At 40.5% G+C, this 19310-nt stretch overlaps 1 protein-coding gene across 19 annotated transcripts in view; it reads left to right on the top strand.

Annotated features, from left to right (window-relative positions):
* SGMS1 (sphingomyelin synthase 1) overlaps positions 1-19310 on the top strand; it is a 323258-nt gene that overhangs the window by 217251 nt on the left and 86697 nt on the right. The window contains exon 1 of one of the 19 annotated variants that reach the window (XM_023739649.1): positions 207-4275. The exons of the other annotated variants lie outside the window; for them this stretch is intronic. The gene's annotated coding sequence lies outside the window, so the exon portion shown is untranslated. Of the gene's footprint in view, positions 1-206; positions 4276-19310 lie in introns of those variants that run through there. 19 annotated transcript variants of the gene reach the window in all.

Here is a 19310-nt window from a genome sequence, read left to right as displayed (position 1 = left end):
TGGGTGGCAGTTGTGTTAGTAAGGCAGGGCCTGATCTACAAGACTGGATTGTGTCCTGAGGCAATCTCTTGAGATATAAAAGACAGACGTGAGCAGTGAGACAGGGGGACCTTATACCATCAGGAAAGCAGTGCCGGGAGCAGAGCGCGTCCTAGTCTGGGGAAACACTGATGAGAAGGCCGAGAGAGAGAGAAAGCCTTCCCCTGGAGCTGACACCTTGAATTTGGACTTTTAGCCTACTTTGATTATGAGGAAATAAACTTCTCTTCATTAAAACCATCCACTTGTGGTGTTTCTGTTATAGCAGCACTAGATGGCTAAGACACCTTCCCTTTAGGAAGTATTGGATTTGCTTTCTCAGTGGCATTCTGTATTATTGTTGGAACATGTTGTAAGGAGCAAAGAAAAGCATACGTCTCTTGGTTTTGCTTGCCAACTGGTTTGAACAGCTATAATATTTGTTTATTCTTGATGTGTCAGTAGTCAAAGAGAAAGTTTTCCTTTCTCTTTTGTGGCTGTTATATAATTTAAGCATCATTATATCAACAACAATGACCATTTATTCAGAATCCACTAGGCCCTGGGGGATACAAGGCCTCTCAGACACAGTCTCTGCCTCAGATGGACTTCTGTCATCTTGGAAGAGAGAAAGGTCAGGGACCTCAAAAAGAAGGAAGACACTAAGGCATTATAAGTTAGCTGTGAAATGGAAGTACAAGAATAAGGCCTGTAGGCATTTGGAGGAGAGAACAATCCCAGGGTTTGGGCTAGTGAGGAGAGTTTCAGGAGAAGGAGGGGTTTGAGTATGGAAGGGATAAATACTGAAAAAAGATGAGGGAAGATCACCAGACAGAGGCCATGGTGTAGGCCTAGGTGTGGAGATGAGAATATGCCTCCTGCTTTAGGAGAACGAGTAGATCAGTTTGATTATTTGGCAGATAATTTTTGAAGTGGAAGATGGAGGTTGGAGAGGTAGAGGCCAGCGTTTGAATGATTCTGAACACTATGGCATTGGGCCGGCAGGCTATTCCTCACCCCTTTTTTTAAACTGTATATTTAGAATCTTTCTTTGTACTTTGCATTTTAATTTTAGGCAATGCAAGCATTTTAGAAATAGTTATCCTTTTTCTATTGTTAGAATGTTCTGACAATGCTAGTAATATGGATATCCATTCCATACCCACTCAAGTTGTATTTTTCAGTGTTAAGAAATCCACTTCAGTGTTTAAGTATTTCAAGATCTTGCATACGAAATTAGCTCTTGCTAAAATCTACAACGGGTCTGGTTTTGGTTTAGCATCTTGATGTGGAGCCCTGATGTTGCAGCGGTAAAGCAGTCAGCTGCTAACTATAAGGTTGGCAGTTAAAACCCACCAGCCGCTCCGTAGGAGAAAGATGTGGCAGTCTGCTTCTGTAAAGATCATGGCCTTGGAAACCCTATGGAACAGTTCTTCTCTGTCCTATAGGATCACTATGAGTCAGACTAGACTCAACAGCAACAGGTAATAGAATCTTGATAATCAAAGTAAATTATTTTTCTAGTGACTCCACTCAGCTAGCTTTTATTGAGTCCCTCATATATACGTAGGTTTTATGTAGTCTTATATAAAAGAGCTACTGTCCTTGCTTTAACAGCCAATGTATTAGCAGCTTGCCGAGTGTAATTGATTGTAGTAGTTTTGTAAACTACTTTAAAATATGCTTAAAAACAGACATTAATTTATATGAAATGTTTGAGCAAGTTGCCTATAAAGCAAATTGTTTTCCAGCTTAACTCTTCTATAAATAATAGTTGTTTAATTGATTGAGTAGAGCGTCAACGAAAAAGAGGAAGACCCTCAATGAGATGGATTGACACAGTGGCTGCAACAATGGTATCAAACATAGCGACAGGCAGTGTTTCATTTTGTTGTACATAGGGTCGTTATGAGTCGGAATCAACTGGACAACACCTAATAACAACAGTTGTTGAGAGGAAAGGTTTACAACATTGGACTTTGACATTTCTCATATGATGGTGATATGTTGGAAGGCACAGAGAGAGGGCTTGGGAACTGTAGTTAGGAGACACTCAACTTCAGTGATCCTAGCATGAGGGATGAGTGCCTGAACCAGAATGAAGAAAAGGGAATGGATGTGAAAGACACCAGCATGCTGTTGGTAATGAATCATCAAGAGGGAGGGAGGGAGCCCAGATGGTTCCAGAATTAAGTGTCTAGAAGAATAAGACGACCTTTATGAGGAATATGAGATTCAACAGAGACTTCATCATCCTTATCACCTAGGAGATAGTCCCAACTTCACACCTTGGGTTTCTGTTGCTAAGGATAAATGTTGGATTATAGGCCTATGTTGCTCCTGCTCTTTGACCATAACTTGGTGCCCCAACTTGAAGAACTGTTAGAGAGAGATGAAGCAGTTTACCGAGGGATGCACACTTGGTCTCTTATTGACAGAGCTGAGATGAGGCAGGGACCCATGTTGACTCCTGGTATAACGTTCTTTCCACGCTTCCATGCTGCTTTACAGAAAAGAACTGCATTTCACCAAGGGCCCTTCATCTCACTTTAGATGTTATCGTTGGCTAATGACTGTTTTGAATATCTTGGCTATGGAATGATTCTAAACAAATATGAGGAAGTTAAACTCAGGAGATCTTCCCCAAAGCTGAGAAGGTTTAATTTGTAACTTTCTTTTTTTTTCTTTTTCTTCCCATGTAGAAACTCTCTACCCCCACTAGTAAGGAACTCATTTCTTAAATTGGTCCGTAGGACTTAGCAGTTCTGTTGTTGTTAATAGCCATCAAATCAATTCTGACTCATGGCAACTGCACGTGTGCAGAATAGAACTGCTCCATAGGGTTTTCAAGGCTGCAGCCTTTCGGAAGCAAATCATTAGGCCTGTCTTCTGAGGTGCCTTTGAGTGGGTTCAAACCGCAAGGGCTTAACTATTTGTAGTCTCCCGTAATTTGCAAATTCCCGACTTTTTAAAGTTTCTTTTAAATATTTTTATTCCAAAATAGTGTTTAGGGCACAGTGACCCAGATAGAATGAACATTAGATTCTCCAGAATCACTCTAACCTTTTTTTTTAAGTTGATTTTAATTATGGTTTAAACTAAATCATTCCAGTTTGCGTAAGCCTTTTTTTTTCTATTAATAAAATTTCTATTGTATAATAAGAATGTTAAGTCCAACAATCATAAACCAAAAGCTTCTTAAGTTTTTTCACCACTTAAGTAAGGAACTTCAACCAGGCAATTACCAAGGAACTCCTTCAATTCTAAAATCCTTTGGATATTTTAACATAGAGAAGGATGAAAGGAAAAAAAGGGGGGTGAGCTGTCTACAATTTTGGAGATTCTGATTCAAGACCTAGAACTAGACAGCATTTTCTGAGTGCTTACTCTGTGTCACACATCGTGGTAAATGCTTTGCATGTATTATTACATATAACCCGCCAGGCATATTCTAGTAGGTGGGCATTATCTCCCTTACTGCAGATAATTAACTTGACTATGGTCATACAGTGTCAAAGGTCAGATCCGAATCTCCTTTTATGCCAGATGCCATGCTCTTTATATTCAGGATCCCTGCCTAACTCAAGATCTTTAAGTAATAAAAACATAATCCACTGATCAAGTATCCATTTATCGTAACAAGATTAATCCTTGTTTCGTAAGGGTTTAAAAAAAAGGCAACCTATCATTTTCCAGAAGTTGAACTGAAGTTGTTAAAGGCTTAAAAAAAAAAGGAGGGGGAGCTTGTAAAAGGCTCCTAAACCCGATATAAATCAAGAAAGGAAAGTTCCGCCTTAACCGACAGTGAATATGCTTATTGGTTAGGATTGAACGGGCTGACTCATTTCTTTTTTGCTGTGGTAGAGGGCCACACCCTGCATTCCAAAAAAAAAACCTCTGCTGCCCGGCCACACCCGCTGGCCTCCCTGCTGGAGGCTCTGGGCTTGGTCTCCGGCGTCTTTGCTCGCCGGTGTCCCCTCGGAAAGAGTATTCGCCCGCCCGCCAGGGCGCCGGGTTCCCCAGCGCCGCCGTCTCTGCAGACCGGCGGGGCAGGCCAGGCACGACGCGGGAGAGGGGCGGCCCGGGACCGCCGAGTCTCGTGCGCGGAGCAGGGGCGGGGTCCGAGAACCGCTGGCCGCGTTCGCTTTTCCTTCTGCGCCTGGGCAGGCAGCGCGCACCGATAGCGCGCCGGAGTCGCGCGCAAACTTGGTGCCCCAAGAACTTTCCTGAAGACTGTGCTTCCTGGGAGGAGAGGCCGTAAGTGTTGATCCTTTTGGGATGATGTGGTTCGAATTCTCCCTGGGAGAGGCATCGTTGCACTTACAGACCGTGAGCTTATGGTTAAAAGCAGGGAAGAAACAGCCGTATATTCTTGGCTTCCAGAAAAGCACACAGTTCACAATCAGTGCTGTTTCTTCTACTACGGCGAAGTAAAGGGAATCTTAGTTTTTAATGGATCCTCCGTTAAGTATACATTACTCAGTAGCTGTTTACACCTGAGAATTCTCAGTGCAGTTGCTGCAACGGTGGGTCAGGATATAGTTAGGCGGAAATGAACAACTGCTCTAAACGTTGTGTGCTATGTTAACTGCTGTGGTTTGAGAGTCAAGGATCAGGGGACAGCTTTGGTTTGGGGTTTTCAAGCTTTCCAGACGGAGGTTCTTGAAGTAGTGGGGTTGTATTTACATTTTTGTTACTAAGTTTTCGGGAAGTGCTTGCTTTCTCAAAGTCCTTTAGTGAACCTCGTTCCTCTGACTGGTTGAGAGCTGGAGAGTTAAGTGCTCCGTGCCAGTAGAAAGCACGTGCTCTTGTGTTTGGGAGCCAGCATGTTTACTCCACGGCTGTGCTATCTATTTAGTAATTGGCCAGGTAATTGCTCTTGTGGAATTTGTGAAAATACATGCATGGAGAGGAATGTATGCCACTTGCCTACCCCCGCACCCCCATTTGTTTTTGCTGTATATTAGCTCTATTCAGATTGTCCCAAAAATGAGAATTGGGAGACCTAAGCTCTTTTCCTTAGAAAGTTACAAATAATAATCATAACACTCTTAACCCAGTAATCACTTCCACATTTATGTAGAAGTAAACTCAAGGAGTGTTAAGAAAATCTGCTTTTCTTCGTAGGAAATTAGTCAGCATGTGCGTAAGTGATTAGTATGGTGCAAGTTACTTATTTTCTTGTTTAAGAGGGTGGGATGGTGGACAGGAAAAACAGAAGCTTGTGATTATGACTGTTTTACTAAGGACATCACACAATGCAACGAAGATGGTCACGAGCAGAAACACTGGCTGTGTACTGGAAAGGCAGGCTGAAGACATGTCGGGAGCATAAATGATGGCAAAAAGAACTGTAAACCGAATCATGAAGTTATGACTGTGAATTACGAAGTCGTGCATAGTATTGTTACAATTCCTGCATGTATGAAGGTATAGGTTCTGTAATGCAATAGAAAGAAAGGAAGGGAGAGAGGGAGGAAAAGGAAAGTTCTTGGCTGCTAACTTTTTTTTTTTTTTTTTTAGGTCTATGAAGGGAATTACTTTAGAAAGAATCACTTCTAAATGGAATAAATAAGTTAATTTATTAGAAATCTTGGTTTCCCTTTAGCTCCTAGTAACATTGTTATCCAGGTCGTAGGCTAATTGTTAAGCTAGCTGCTTTGAGTTCACCTGATCAGATGCCTCTGTGTTAAAGGTAACAACTTGTCATCCTGTCATCTTTTGGGGGGAAGAAAACACTTCTGTCAAGTTGACTTCAATTCATGGTGACCTCATATTTGTCAGGGTAGAACTGTACTCCAACACCCTGAGATATTGAGGAAAATAACCTTAATTCTACTGTTCTCAAGTCCACCAGGGTAGTTGGAAAAACCCCCTCAGGTGGTGAAAATGGAGAAATATTTTATTAAATCTCTAGAGATGTCTAAACTCTAAAGAGATAATTAAATTTGGATTTTTATTAGAGTTTCACCTAATGGTTATAGCAAAGCGTATCACCTAACGGTTATGACAAAGCGTAACATTTGAAAGCCTCCGTTTACCAGGCACTGAGATGGCATTGCGTGCATTACCTCATTTAAGTTTCACAATAATGCTAATAGCTGGAGGTATTATCCCGGTTTTATCGTTGAAGATACAGCCTCAGCAAGGTTATGTAACCAGCTCCAAATTTCACAGCTAATTAGTTTACATTAGCAACTAGCATTTAAGTTTTATTATTTTTTCCATGTGGCCCCAGTTGCTCCTAAAATTGATTTTTCTGTGTGAAATGATCCAGAGAAGGTTTTGGGTTCAATGCAGATTTTTCAGTGATTTAAATGCTCCTCAGTTGCCCTTGTGCTAAAATATCAAAGTTCAAGCAATGATGAATGTACTCCAGAAGCTTGTGGTTTTCAAATATTAACTGAGCAAGTTGTGTTTTTGATGACCCTGGTAATATATGCGTTGCCATTGAGTCAATTCCAGCTCAAAACAACCCTGTAGGTCAGGGTAGAACTGCCCCCATAGGGTTTCCAAGGAGCAGTTGGCAGATTCAAACTGCCACCCTTTTGGTTAGCAGCTGTAGCTCTTAACCACTGCACCACCAGGTCTCCTGATAAGATGCATGGATGCCTTATAGCCTACGTTTTTCTGAAGCCCTTTTAGTTCTGGGCATGCATATGCTTCCCACTCCTCACTAGTGAAACTCATGCTTTCACTTAATTGTAAAACCAAGCAGCTGGATCTGTGGATTTCCAGTGGTTGAATCCTGTGTGAGTGCACGCCAGCAGTATTTTATATGCTGTATGAGATGTTTTTAAACTTACTTTAGCACTTAGGTTAGTGTTGAACAGTTAAGAAAGGCGAGCTCAGGAAAGGCACGCACTATGAGTGCTAAAAGTTGTCTTATTAGATGGAGATGGGAAAGTCTTTAAGTGTGTCTCACCAGGGGCAGCCCGTTTGCAGGGTGCCCATCTGCCGGATCATTGATCAGGATGTCATAATAAAAAAGAACAATGCCAAATGCTTAGAAGACCATGAACTACAGCATCTATTTCAGGACAGAGCATCGCTCACGCCCCCTCCCCATCACTCCCACTGTCTACTTCACACAGAACGCCCACCTTCGCAGGCAAAGGAAGGATGCTTTGGCCACTTCCTTAAGCCTCTCTAAATTCTAGCTCCTTTGAGTGGCTTGAGTTCTTGAGGATGTTGAAGAAGATACCAGTATGTTGATAAAAACACTTATGGTAATCTCGGAGAAATCATGGAGAAAATGGAGAGTGCTAGAAGGCTCAATTTTCAAAATTGGGGAAGTGGTAAATTCTGGAAACTTTAGATTCAGAGCTGTGTCATTGTCTAGTAGAATTGTAATCACATCTTTGAAAAGATGAAGTAGGATCACTTAGGAGAAACAGGTGGTGATAATTAGTATCTAGCATGTGCTACTGGTAAAGTAGATGGTCAGCGAAAAAGAGGAGGACCCTCAATGACACAGTGGCTGCAGTGGTGGGCTCAACAATAACAACGATCATGAGGATGGTGCAGGACCGTGCAATCTTTCGTTCTGTTGTACATAGGGTAGCTATGAGTTGGAACCAACTGGATGGCACCTAAGAACGTGTTTATTAAGGATCTCTCATCTCCAATTAACCTCATTTCTTTTTTGATAGGGTTACTGAACAGGTATATCAGGGCGTTCCCCTAGATGTGACATACCTGCTTCAGCAAAACATTTAACAAAGCATTATGTATGTTCTTGTACTCATGATGGAAAAATGTGGGTTGGACAACAATAGAGATAAGTGGGTCTGTGTCTTGTATCCAAAGAGGGATGTTCAGAAGAGTGATGGCAGACCTGAGCCAGGTGCCAGCAATGTGTCTTGATGAGGGCACTTGGTACAGCTGGGGGAAAAAGGCTCATGCGTTACTAGAGATAGAGTATTTGGAACCCAGGAGGCAATCATCCCACAGTTCTTTGAAACACTGTGATGTGGTTGAGAGCAAGGACTCTGGAGTCAAACCTTAGGCAAGTTATTTGAGCTCTGTGTGCCTCAGTTTATTCATTCATAAAATGCAGATAATAATACTGCCTACCTCATAGGGTATTGAAGGATTAAATCAGTGAATTAAATTAGTGCTTAAAACAGAGCCTGACAGTAAATTTTATGTTAGCTGTTAGGTTTTTTTGTTGTTGCTGCTGCTTTTAGTACTAGTACTATCACTGTTACCTAAGGCAGCATTGTGCACATTTCTGGGTTTGTGTTTAAAGTGCATGTTCAGAATGGGGAGATCAGGTTTTGGGCAGGGTCCAGAAACTTATTTGAACAGTGGTTGAAGACACTGGGAATGTGTTTACCTTAGGTTGAAAGCTTAGAGACAGTCCTTTATTGTTGTTATGTGCTGTCTTCTAACTAATAGCAACCCCCTGTGACAGAGTAGACCTGCCCGATAGGGTTTTCTTGGCTATAATCTTTATAGAAGCACATTACCAGGTCTTTCTCCAGCGGAGCAGCTGGTGGGTTCTAACTGCCAACCTTTGGTTAGTAGCTGAGTACTTATCACCAGTATAGTAAAATAGAAATAGTCACATTCTGAATTTCGTGCATTTCATCCAGTCTAACAAGTGCTTTCTCTTAAGGAGCTGTAGCTTAGTGTAAGAGGAATCATTACTAAACTAGGATTTAGAAGACCTCTTTCCTGGGAATAGTACAATCTTTAACCAGTTGTGTGATCTTGGGAATTAGCTTAACCCAGTGGTTCTCAACAGGGTGTGGATTTTACCCCTCCCACGTTTTTGATTGTCACAACTGGGGGTAGGAATGCTACTGGCATTTGGTGGGTACTCGTACCCCTTGCCATCGAGTCGGCCACTAAATGTAAACATCCTGCAGTGCTAAACATCCACTGACCACAACAAAAGATTATCCTTTCCAAAATGTCAATAGTACTTAGGATGAGAAACAATCTTTGCTTTAGCAATGTCACAGAGTAGCTTTAAGAGTATGTTTATGAAGGGGCCTTTGAGAGTTAATAAAGTGTACACCTTCAGATTTCAGAGGCCATTATCATTAGCACACTAAAATATCATTTGCCCCATTCCCTGGAGGGTGGTTGGGAGTCAGATAAAACCTATGCTTGAACCTCAGCCTTACCACTTTAACCTGCTGTGTTATTTGGGGCAAATTTCTTTATCTGTGAAAACCGAATCCCTATTTCATAGAGTTGCAAAGAATAAACAAGATAATGTATATAAATTATGCAGCACAGTCCTTGGGTATGGAAGTAAATAATAACTGAATTTTTAAGGTAGCATTTCTTCTTTGTAATGGAATTGAGTGGTACTTATTAAATGCTAAGATTTGGGAAGAGGATAGATAAAGAACTTTAATTTGTAATAGTTAAAAGATGAAGAATGAAAAGAGTTCTTGTATTCAGAAGGGGATGAAAACTTAAGAGGGGTAAATTTCTTTGGGAAAACGACTTTGGCCTTGTAGGGAAGGACCAGAATAATCAGTAAGATAAGAAGTGCTTAACAGAGGGAGGGAATGAATTGCATGAAATGTAAGAGTCATCCACTTCCTATGAGTCTAGAACTAGCCAAGAATATACCATCTATGTTCGTGAATTGTTTCTCTGTAAGAATGTGTAATGTTTGTGTCACTAAGCAGTACTCTTGATATTGTAGTTTCTTAATATATTTTCCAGTGCCTTCAGATGTAAGCAACATCTCCAGCCAATGAATATCCAAGTTTCAGCTTTGTGGTTTGAGGTATTTCCTTCCCCAAAAAGATACAGGAAGGCTTTCACATGATCTTTATTCCTTCCGCCTCCACTGCTGTATCAGCCTTGAGACCATTCACAAGTCCTGTGTTTTCCTGCTGCCATGGCAACCTATAGCAGAATGGAGCTCATCCATAAGATCAGTCAAAAGTGCGTGTGTTTGACTTAAGGGTGTGATTTTTTGTGGCAGGGATTGGCTGTAAAGATTCCCATGTGTTCACAACCCGCTTGCCGTCTACCTTGTAAAGGCAGAACATTTTGCAGCTTTGTTAATCTTCCAGGGAAGCAGCAATATGAGAGTGAGTCATGGAATGTTCCAGGGCTGAGGAAGAGGGTCTTATTCAGATTGGAGAACTCAGAAAAATGAGTGATTTTAAAAATGTTTTACTTAGTCTCTTCCGCATTTGAAGTGAACTGTTTAAATCTCACATATTTTACATATGACTTAAAGCCTTAATGAAGAAAGTGTTAGCACCCTGCCCCCAGCAGCTTGCCTTTGGGGGCAGTGGGGGAAATTAATGGCTGACTTAAGAGGCAGTGGCAACCCTGAGGGAAGCACAGCTGTGTAGTCTAGGTGGCATGTGGAATAGGAATGACTTGGGAGTCAAAACATACTTCTGAGAAATTTATAACACAGACTAAGCCCTGTTAGTGCTTGGAGGCTTCATTAAGCTAACCTTGAAGCTTACTTATCTCCTGATTGTACAGGAATAGAAGGTAATATTCCAGACCCTCCTGGTCTGAGGCTGCCCCTGAGTTGCTAGGTTTTTTTAGCATCCACAGAAAAACTCCGTGGTTCTAAGGGAGAACCCTGAACTGGTTACACAGAGTTGCGTACTTCTGTGGGGTCAGACGGAGCCCTGGTGGCGCAGTGGTTAAGTGATAAGGCTGCTAACCAAAAGGTCTGCAGTTCAAATCCACCAGCCACTCCTTGGAAACCCTGTGGAGCAGTTCTACTCTGTCCTCCAGGGTCGCTATGATTCAGAATTGACTCAGTGGCAACAGGATGGGGTCAGAAAGAAAGAGTTTGGTATTTTAAGCCAAGACAAATGTCAAATTAGTAATAAGTAAACTAAAACAGATAATAGGCAAATTACAATTTTCGATGGTGCCAAGTAACCACATTTCTTGTGACCTGACAGATGACCTCTCCTCATTAGATCCATCACCATCACTTTGATTTCTCAGATGTGGATGAGACTAGAAAATTCCATGAGCTGCTGTGAGTGTTTGAAGGCTGATTATATATTTACAAGGTTCCTGGGCATCAGCTTTGTGAAACTCTGCAGTATTTGGTGCCAAAATCCAAAAGTCTGACTTGTGCTGAGTCAACAGATCTAAAGATAGACTTCTCTGCATTTTGTAACTAGTGTCTCACCAGAAGTCCCAAACACATTTTAGACACTGAAACAAAGAGACTTAAAATGTCAAGGTAGAGTGGAACAAGATTCCCCATTACCCATGTCATAGTTCTGTTAGCATTTATTTTTTAAAGAGTTTAAGCTTTGCAATTAATTCTTTAATATGATTCTTTAAATGTAGGATATAGGTATAGTTTCCTTTAAAAAAATTAAAAAAAAAAAAATTTTTGAAGTCTTTCCCCCTTCCCCCAAATTCCTAAAGCCTTCATTTCACTGTAGAATTATTGGTTCCGAGTCCCTGGGTGGTGCAAATGGTTAAGTGCTCGACTACTAGTTGAAAGGTGGCTGGTTCAAACCCATCCAGAGGTGCCTTGGAAGACAGGCCTGGCGATCTGCTTCTGAAAGGTCACAACCTTGAAAACTATGGAGCAGTTCTGCTGTGCACACCTGGGGTCACCATGAGTTCGAATCGACTGGATGGCAACTAGCAACATCAGAAACAGTCTAAGCATGGCGTATATGCCAGACATGAAGAGCAACAGGCAGATAGATCCCTTCCCCCTCTTCTAAACTTGGAAAAGAGATCAGACTCTAAGAGGAAGTATAAAACAAACCTGTAATGAATGCATCACTGCAAAAATATAAAGCAAGTTAAGAGATTGAATGGATTCTAGAGCAAAATCGTATCTTGATAAAAGGTACTAACATATTTGTCTGAAAGGGAATTTGTTTGAAGTGGAATTTAGAGAAGTAGAATTTAGCAGAAGGGGTGGGAGTTTGAGAGGCCAGCATGGACTTTGTCTGTTGCACTGTGTACAGGAGAAGGTACTCTGCCCCTAGTGTAGGATTAACAGGTCTGTATATATAGGTCTTGAGGAGCACTAGTGGTGTAGCGTTAAAGTGCTCGGCTGCTAACTGAAAGGTCAGTGGCTCGAACCTACTTGCTTCTCCGCAGGAGAAAGATGTGGCAGTCTGTTTCTGTAAAGATGACAGCCTTGATACTGTGTCCTGTAGGGTCACTGTGAGTTGGAATTTATGCAGTGGCAGTGGGTTTGATTTGATTTGGTGTAGGTCTTATCTCTATGGTGACACTACCTGGGGACTTTTGAAGTCAGACTGCCTAGATTCCAAATCTGACTTAAGTTGTGGTCTTGCCCTCCTCATTGAACACCACTGAGCCTCCCTTAATCTCACAAAGCACAATGTCAGGACACAGAAATCCACAAGACAGATTTCTACTCTGTGCCCACTGTGCATTCTTCTGATTGCAGTTGGGTCTTTGTCATGCAGATATGCTTTTAGGGGACACATTGACCAGCAGATACCGGCATCCAATCTACATGGTAGTTTCTATTCTCCCAATAAGGTATTAATGGCATTTTTCCTTTTATGTCACTGTGAGTTTGGTTAACATGAACCCTTGCCTGAGTGGTGGGTCATCATATTTGTGAATCTGCAAGGTTAAGGGCCATTCTTGGACTGTGGCACGTCCAACAAGATGATAGTACACTGAAGGGCCAGCTGGCTTCCTGAGCATTGCCTTTCTTAACTGTGAGTGAAGAATGTGATGACCATCATAATACTAGTATCTTCTTTTACTATTTAGAAGATGTTGAGAAAAAAAATTAGTGTTGCTGAGTACTTATTCATGCTGGAAATGTGGTGTTTTGTTCCGTTCCATGGGTGACTCATATAAACGTGAGTAAAGCAAACTAGCCCTTTATTGAGTCTTGGGACAGAAGCTGCCCACAAACATTTTTGGTTTCTCAGGTTTCTTGGGAGGCTACTTTTCCCACTAAAAGTATTTGCTGCCCTCCAGCGGGGGCTTATACAACGGTGAAAAACAAAAGAAACGTTCTTTGGCAGAAATTCACTAAGGTAGGAGGCTTATGTATAAGTGCATCCAAAAGGTGCGATTGGGTCAAATTTTTGTCTCTTAGCTTTTGTACAGCTAGATAATCCTTGTAAGCATATTTATGGCTTCCTGTATAATAGCTAGGGAGCCCTGGTGGGCTTTTTTTGGTGTGTGTGTCATATTTGGAAAACCAAAGATTTTCAATGTAACAAAATGGAAGACGCCACCCTCCAAAAATCCTTGGGACAGACTGAGCCCACTAAACAGGGTGCCAGACTACTGCCAACATTTTGTGGGAAAATGTCTGCCCACATGATATTTCTCAAAATCCACATTACTAACCAAAAATTTGAATGCACTCAATTAGTAAGCATGGCTTCCATTGCTAAAAACACATAATATCAAAAAAAAATTTAAAGGAGAAAGTAATAAGGTCTTGAAAGGGCTAGAATACATTGTTTAGTTACAGTTATGAGGTAAACTTACTAACTCTTACTTTGCTAGTTAGCATATCCTGTACTTCTCATTTAAATTGTACAGATTATCAAACAACTTCAGAAATTCCTGCATCAAAGCAGTTCATAGCCAAAATTTCACAGTGGAATTTTTCAGTGGTTTTGTATTACTAATATTCTTGCAGATTTATGAAGTGTACTTTTCTTCTGAGGATAATTTTTTGAGCATTTGGGTTTCAGAAGTTTTGGTACTTAAAGTTCATTCATGTACTGAAACGGTTTCCCCCTATTATCTTCTGTTGAAGGTAAGGGATTTTTATACTGTACTGTTTTGTACTGTTGACACCTGAGAAAGTCGCCTCTGCAAATTCTTAGCCTTTACTGGTAGGAACAGAATTCTCAGGAAAACCTGGAACCTGATGTCATTTACTCTGATTACACCCATGTAAAAGTCATTTCTAAGGGGCATTGGTGGTTCAGTGATACAATTCTTGCTTTCCATGCAGGAGACCAGAGTTCAGTTCCCAGCCAGTGCACTTTATGTATAGCTACCACCCACCTGTCAGTAGAGGCTTGTGTGTTGCTTTGATGCTGAACCGGTTTCAGCAGAGCTTACAGACTAAGATTGACTAGGAAGAAAAACTTGGTGATCTACTTCCAAAAATCAGCCAGTGAAAACCCTATGGATCATAACAGTTCAGTCTGCAACCGATCAATTGGATGGTGCAGGACCAGGGAGCATTTCATTCCTTTATATGTGGGGTTCCTGTGAGTCAGGGCCAACTCGACAGCAGCTAACAACAAGAGCGAAGGTCATTTCTAGCCCAGAAACTAGCCATCACCAGTCCATATCAAGATGAATGTCTTTCACTGTTTTCAGCAGTGCCAGGATAGATAAAGCAGTGCCAGGTAGGTCATATGAAAACCATGTAGTCCCATTCTAGGTCGGGTGCAGAGCTTCTGTGAAAACTTAGAGGCTTCAGGCATCCTTGCACTTTGGGGTTCCTTTATTGGTTGAGGGAGACTAGTGCAGAAGTGGAAAGTGTGGTCTCCTGAAGGCAGCAGGGAGCCAGGGGAAGTTTTTATATTTTAACATGATCTTATATTTTTTTTTAAGAATTAGTGTATTTAGTAAGAATTAGGTGACAGGCAGTATCCTATGCTAGGTTTCTGGTAATAATCCACATGGCTGGTAATGGTTATGGGAAGGAGAGGCCAGATTCCATTCAGGAGAAATCTCTGGAGTAGAATCTGTGGCATTTGGTGACCACTTCTATGTGAGGGAAGTGAGGTAAGAGTGATGAGAGGGGATACGTGATAATCCTAAACCTAAAAAGAGTGCCTCTCCTTTGTGTTCTTTTCCTTGCTTGTGCCCCCTGCCTAAAAAAAAATCCTTTTTTTCATGACATGCAATTTAATCTTAGAATTGTAGAGATCTAACGTAAGCAGGAAATTCTCAAAGGATAACGAGATTTTCTCCCTAAAGTGATTTTCATCTGAGTGGAAAAACTGTTTGAATGAAATTGAAAAATCATATTGTGTTTTATTTACTGTTTTTGGCTATGACTTATTTGAAATTTTATTGTGAAAATAACTAGAAAAATGAAGGTTGGGTGTATATGGCTTTTTTTCCCCCTTTGTTCTTTTTTGCTATGTTTTCTGAACCAGTAACCTTTGCTGATCTCTGGAGTATGGGCCACTCAGCAGACTTGGGTTCTGACTCTCCATGTGTCACAGTGTTATGACTAAGACAAGTTGGCAGTCAAATAATATGTGCTGAGGAGGTCCTTGGTGGCACAAATGATTTGCACTCAATACTTACCTAAACTTTGGCAGTTTGAATCCACCCAGCAGTACTGTGGAAGAAAGTCTTGGTGATGTGCTTCTATAAAGATTACAGCCAAGAAAACCATATGGAGCACTTTGACTCTGAAACACACGGGTCCATCATGAGTTGAAATTGACTTGACGACAATTGGTTTTCTTTTTTGGGGTGGGAGACAGGTTCAGTGTTTTGTCTGTAATTGGCTTACTTAATCCTCACAGTGTTATAAGTAGCACAATGATATGTTGTTATTGTTATTTTTGAGAGGTGAGGATGAACAAGGTTTAAGGCCAGGGAGCTAGTGACAGAACTCAAAAAATGTAAATCTTTACTCTTTCTTTCATGTGTATACTTTGCCAGGTGGCCTACAGAAGGAATGAAGGTTGGTAAAGGGAGTGTATCAATCAGAGGCCAGTCTGGAGACAGAAACCATGCAGTAATTTGAACAGAGAAAGTTTAATATATGAAGAATTATTAACTATAAATATAACAGGAGTTGGAGTAATGAAGAATTGGCTAATAACAAGTAAACAGAGCTCTAAAAAATACAGAAATAGCAGGTATAAAAAACAACCACTACCCCTAGGGTTGAGATAGAGCACCCAAGGAAAAGCTCACAGCCCACCCCTCTCTGAGCTGAGATCTAGACTTTAATCCAAACCTTGTTGGAAAGGACATGGCTGTGGCTTACTGGATGGCAGAGAAGTCGTTGTGGTCTCACCTTCCAGAACTTGCTGAAAATCTTCCTTTTAGGGTATCAAGGAAGGCTGTTAATGGGGAGATGTCTAACTGTTGGCACTCCACTACAACACTGCCTGAGGCAGGCACTTGAAAAGCTACACATGCTGGAGGAGCCAGACACTGGAGAAGCAGCCCACATTGCAGGAGCCTGCTGATCAAACATAGCTGAACCAGGAAGCAAAACTCCTTCCCCTTGCAATGTCTGTCTAGTGTCTTCTACTGACAAAGCTGAACAAGCACATGCCAGGCAAATGAAAATATTTAAAGGGCCCAGATCAGTTTTTTAGCTCAGGCAAGAAAGGGTGAATTTGGAACTGAGAGGCAGTAAATTGCCAACTGGTATAAGGAGAAGAAAGTGCACCCTTCTTCTCAGAATCTTTATTTTTCTTTTGTTCAGCCAGTCAGTTGTACATGGTGTATATATATTTGGGTAGCTTTAAATTTTGCTGCCAGTGGTATTTTGTCATTTTCCTCCAGGTATTAACCCTGTTTGGTATTTTAGAAGAAGATTTTATTACCATGTTATCCATATAGGGAATTCTCCTTAAGGGATTGTTGAGGATCAAGTTTCTTTAATTTTCTTTTTTATTGTTTGCCTCTTAAACCTTTGATACATACACCGGTAATCAGGAGTTGGAGCCAGATTTATAAAATGATATCCAGATAAATAACCTTCCAGGCCCTTTGTTTAATGCCTGTGAAAATATGTGGCACAACCTAGAATTACAATTGTATGTGAAGTAATTCAATTTGAGGTTTTATTTCTTAGACTTCACAAATATTTGCCAAAGAGTTTCGTAAATACATTTTAGGGTTATAGTTTTATGTGTGTGAGGTAGGTTTTCTACTTTGTTTGCTAGTACATTTCTTTACTGCTTCCTTGTGAACTTGGAGGAATGGTTCTTCCAGAAGTGCTTTTTAAAGACTTTTCCTCCAGGTTGTTTTCCACATTCCACTGCTTTGAACTGCTAGATTTCTTTGTGGCTTCTTGCTCCCTAACCCCATGCAATGCATAATATTTCATTTTGTTTAAAACATGAGAAAGGGAGAAATACTCAGCCTGGTCCTTGAACCTAAGTTGATACTTGATCTTCCTTTGTCTGCGTTGTCTTCTTTTTCTTTACTTCATCTCTTCGTGTTTTTCTCCCTCACAACTTTACTAAAAAGCCTTTTACTCATTAAATATATTTTGGGAGGTTCAGATGTTAAGGCTTATTAAGTGCTTTAAATTTTTCTGTGTTTATTTAAAATTAGATATTGTTGAAAAACAGAATTGCAAAGAGAGAGAAGGAAATTGTCCATAATCTTACAGTCATATAACCCATGCTAACACTGAAAATAAATAAAAACAGTGAATGTATGTGGTTAATATACAAATGGCATCAAAAGGTACAGAAAGAGAATAACGACTTCCAGCCCAAGAGACAGAAAGGGCCACATAAACCAGAGACTTCATCGGCCTGAGACCAGAAGAACTAGATGGTGCCCGGCTACCACCAGTGACCACCCTGACAGCGAACACAACGAGAGTCCCTGATGGAGCAGCAGAAAGATGGGGTGCAGAACTCAAATTCTAGTAAAAAGACCAGACTTAATGGTCAGACTGAGACTGGAGGTACCCCGGAAAGCATGGCCCCCGGATTCTCTATCAGCCCAGAATAAAAACGGTTTCCAAGGCCAACTCTTCAGACAGGGATTGGACTGGACTGTGGGACATAAAGTGATGCTCGTGAAGAGTGTGCCGCTGAGTCAAGTAGATACAAGAGACCAAAGGGGCAGCTCTGTTCAGAGGTGAAATGGGAAGGCAGAGAGGGTTAGGAGCTGTTTCAATGGACATGGGGAATCAGGGGCAGACAGGAGGAGTGTGCTGTCACAGAATGGGGTGAGTAATTAGGGTCACACAACAATGTATGTATAAAATTTTGTATGGGAGACTAACTTGAAATGTAAACTTCATTTAAACTACAACAATAAAAAAGTAAAAAATTAAATAAAAAAAAAAGCCAAATATAGAACTGGTTAAATAATGTGACATAGTCATATACTAAGATACTGTGTGGTTAATAAAATGATATCAAATATATTTATAAAAAGAATAAAGACTTCCCCTCAAATGGAATTATTATTACATTTCTTTTGATTTCTTCAGGAAAAAATATTTTTGATGCTTCTTGCTTTTTATGTTTTTTAATAAAGATTACATTATGTATATTGTTTCGTAGCTTTTTTTTTTTTTTTTTTTTTTTGGTAATTTCCTCAATATATTTTGAAGATCTTTCCCATCATTGCACTCAGATCTTCCATATTCATTTAGTGATGTACAATACTTCGTGGTATGGATACACAATAATTGATTTCACCTTTGCCTTATTTCCAGATATTTCAGTAGTTTTCAGTACAGTTGATTCTCATTATTTATGACATTATCTTCTAAAAAGTCACCATGAACACTGTATTAGCAAATACTGAACCATTGCTCCTAGGGGAAATACAAGGTTTAGGTTCCTGCAAGCCTCTGCTCACATTTTTATCAACTGATTAATACATAGCCTTGTTTTATGTGTGTTTCTGTTTAAAGACAACTTATTTAATATATTTTGTTGATTTATTAACATTGAATTCATGGCCCACACACTAAAACTCATGCCTGAACGAAAATTATCTGCCATATGCTTTCTCTGTAAGGGACATCATGGTCTTCTTGTGCTTAGAACACTAGACAGGACTTCGGCACTATGGTTGAAAGCCATTTTAAACAGCGAAATCAACAAAAAGTACAAAAGTGTGAAAAACATGGTACTAAATAGACTGCAAAAAAGACACTTGTTTACAGTATGAGGGCGGAAGCAAGTAGGTAGAGGGTTGCCTTGCTCAACCTGAGCTAAGAACGTGCTCACTGGGCTACTTAAATTTTTCCACTGCTCTGCACGTGTCCACAACTGATGGCAAAAAGCGCCACAAGTATTGATTTTGAAGTTACAAATAAATTTTGACAAGTAGGTGAATTTGCAACTACCAATTGATGAGTAACGAGAATTATTTTTTGATGGGGGAGCAGTGTTTGTGTTTATTGGAGTTATCACAGTTTGCCTTTGTGTAATACTTTTGCATAAGCATCTTAGCTGACTGATAAACATCTGTAGGTTAAATTTGTAGGAGTTGGATTGCTAGGTGAGAGTAAATGCATTTTAAACTGTGATGAACATTGTCAAATTGTACTCCAGAAAGTTTACAACAATTTTCTTTCTTTTTTTTTTTAACCAGGATTATATCACCAGCACTATAAATCACTG

The sequence above is a fragment of the Trichechus manatus genome, unplaced genomic scaffold (assembly GCF_000243295.1).
Source record: "Trichechus manatus latirostris isolate Lorelei unplaced genomic scaffold, TriManLat1.0 scaffold00007, whole genome shotgun sequence".
Taxonomy (NCBI): Eukaryota; Metazoa; Chordata; class Mammalia; order Sirenia; family Trichechidae; genus Trichechus; species Trichechus manatus.
This window is presented reverse-complemented; position numbering and strand designations above follow the sequence as displayed.